The following is a 2,925-nucleotide window of genomic DNA, read 5'->3' as shown; positions in this document are numbered from 1 at the left end:
CTCGCCCCGCCCCGCTCCGCTCCGGCACCGCCGCGCCCGGGCAGACCTCCGTGCTGCCCTGCGCTCTGCCTTCGCACCGCCCCGCACGTCTCACTCGACCGGGGCTCAGGGCCAAGGGTTGGGAACCTTCGCGAGCGAGACCAGAGAAGGCCGCAAGTGCGATCCGAGAGTTGGAGCACTTCCCCTGTGAGCAGAGGGAGTTGGGGCTGTTCAGCCTGAGGAGAAGTCTTCAGGGAGATCTTACAGTACCTTTTACTGCCTCAGCGGGGCTATAGGAAAGATGGGGAGGGACTTTTAACAAGGGCATGTAGTGATATGACAAGGGGGAATGGCTTTAAACTGAAAGAGGGTAAATTTAGATTGGATATTAGGAATAAGTTCTCCATTGTGAGGCTGTTGAGGCACTGGCACAGGTTGCCTAGAGAAGTTGTGGATGTCCCATTCCTGGCAGTGTTCAAGGCCAGCCTGGAGAAGACTTCTGAACGACCTTGTCTGGGGAATGCTGTCCTTCCCCACAGCAGGTGGCTGGAAATAGGTGCTCTTCAAGGACCCTTCCAAGCTAAACTGTTTGGTAGTCCTGTGACAACTGGTTTTCTAACTGTTGTGGTACCCACTGGTGTGGTGTTAAGGGGTTCTTCAAATGCCCTTAGATCTCAATCTCACTAGCATGAAGGAGTGAAAACTGCAATGTAGCTTCTTGGTGTTGCTTTGGGATCCGCGGCAGCTAAGTGTCACCCAAGGCAACACCAGGAAAGTGTAAACATTCCTTTTTTAAAAACAAAACACAACCAGCCAGCTTTGGCTCACTGCTTTTGGGAACACTCCCACCCCAAAAAATGCAGTACTCCTCTCTTAGAGGGTGTTCAGCATGACAGTAACTGTCCCCAGTGACTCCCATCTAGACAAGTATGGGGCATAAAGAAAGGTAACCGGGAATTTCTAGTGTGTAAACAGGTGCATCATTTTAGTTGGTCTATCATTTTAGTCCACAAAAGGCTAGAAATTACAGCTTTTTGAGATGGTTAGCATGGAGATGATTGCTTGAGTCAAAAGACTGCAAAAACAATGAGTAGGGAGAGGATATGAAGGCAACTTGAAGAAAAGAGGCAAATTCATTCGAGATGTACAGAAATGCACAAAATGAAGGGTCTGTGACCTAATGCTGTGAAATGAATGCATGGTGAATGTCAATGCAAAGATGCATAAGGAGTCTCTGAGTTGGAGGACAAGAAGAAGCTCAAAGCTCAAACCTGAAGTTTGTGATAACAAGAGGCAGAACCAGCACAGAAAGCTGGTTAAAAGTGTGAAAACATTATGAGAAGCTGACAAATAGATGGCAGGATGTGGAAAACAGTTTGTAACAGAGATCCTGCAGAAGCTCCATAACACTGAGTGATTGATTAGGGTGGGGTGTAGGAAGATGATCTTGTCCTTTAGTATTTGCTTCATGTTTCTATTGGAATTGTTAGGATTATGACAGATTATGAAATCTCTGGGCTTTTGAAAGAATGTCTTAATAAGATCATTGGATTTGGCCAAAAGGCATATGTCAAAATATGATAAACCATTGAGCAATACTGTATGTCTCACCTAGGAGGGGAACAATCACATAACAAAATTAAATCATCCCCTTTTCCCTTCAGCATTCAGAAGTTGGAACCATCTTTTATTTCTTAGTTCAAACCCATATTTTTTGTCTGAAATGTTGGGCAGGAAAAACAAAAAACAAACTTTAGGAACCAACACATCCCTGCTCAGACAGAGTTCTTGGGAGTCTCGAGGGTAGTAAGTCTTGAGACTTTGTCTTGAGGCTTTGTCCAGAGGGATGTGGCTTAGCCAGCAACTAATACTCCTCCTGTGTTGCAAAATCTGTTTTGCCATGTCTGATAGGGCTGCCTTGGCTAAGAAAAAATGTGACACTGGGGTGCATAGTGATAAAAAGTAGGTTACCTGTAGGCTTCAAAAATACACAGCTGTTGTCATTCATGCAAAGAAGAAAAGCAAGCCAAAAAACAACCAGATGCAAACTAACAGCTCTAACACATTTGATGCCAACAGTGCATCAACAGCTTTTCTTTCTTTGGAGCCCATAAAGACAGTAAGAGTCCTTGCTTTCCATGCACTTCAGGAGCAAAAGTAATTTGAACCATCAAGCAAGTTTGTAAATGTTGGGAGAGGACAGAAATGGTTGACCTGTTCAGGGTAGGTAAATCATTAACATGAATCAGGAAAAAGGCAGCATGAAGGAGACAGCTGTGCCCTACACACACAAAGAAAACCAAGAAACAGAGACATTTACATTGTAAAAGAGAAGCTAGCAGCAGACAGGTTTTCTCAGTTCTTAGCATGTGAGAGCTGCACATGATATTTACTATAAATTTAAGTAATCTGTTAAGTTCACTACATGCCCCATCCAAGAATAGGACAGGAGATAAACACAGACTCTGGAGACAGCCCAATGGACTTTACAAGATGCTAAAGACACAACTACTAGTGTATGATGAATGAAGAACTGTGCTTGCCATGAATAGTGATAGCCAGTGCTTTACCTTATTTATTTTTTTTTTGTCTTACTAGAATGCAAGTAGCTCATATGCTTTGAGAGTCTTTTAGAGACAAGCGCTCGCTAGGGCTGTATTTGAAGCCTTGAACAGCTGATCAGCAGGAGAACCATAGGAACCACTCCCTACTCCACCAACAGTGTTAGCTGCTTTTACTGACACAGTACAAGGTAGTTATCCCAAGAACACCAACAGATATCTGCACACCAATCTTGAAGAGAGATGACAGGGTAACCCAGATTTTGTTGGCAAGCTTTGCTTCTCTGGAGAGCACCTGGTTTGCCTGTGCACTTGTACTGGTGTTCTGAGTCACAACTGCCAAAGCTGTCCGAGGCAGGTTCTGTTGCACGTGGCCAGTCTCCCA

This window comes from Geospiza fortis, unplaced genomic scaffold (assembly GCF_000277835.1).
Source record: "Geospiza fortis unplaced genomic scaffold, GeoFor_1.0 scaffold443, whole genome shotgun sequence".
Lineage (NCBI taxonomy): Eukaryota > Metazoa > Chordata > Aves > Passeriformes > Thraupidae > Geospiza > Geospiza fortis.
The sequence above is the reverse complement of the archived record's forward strand: the minus strand, read 5'-3'. Positions refer to the sequence as shown.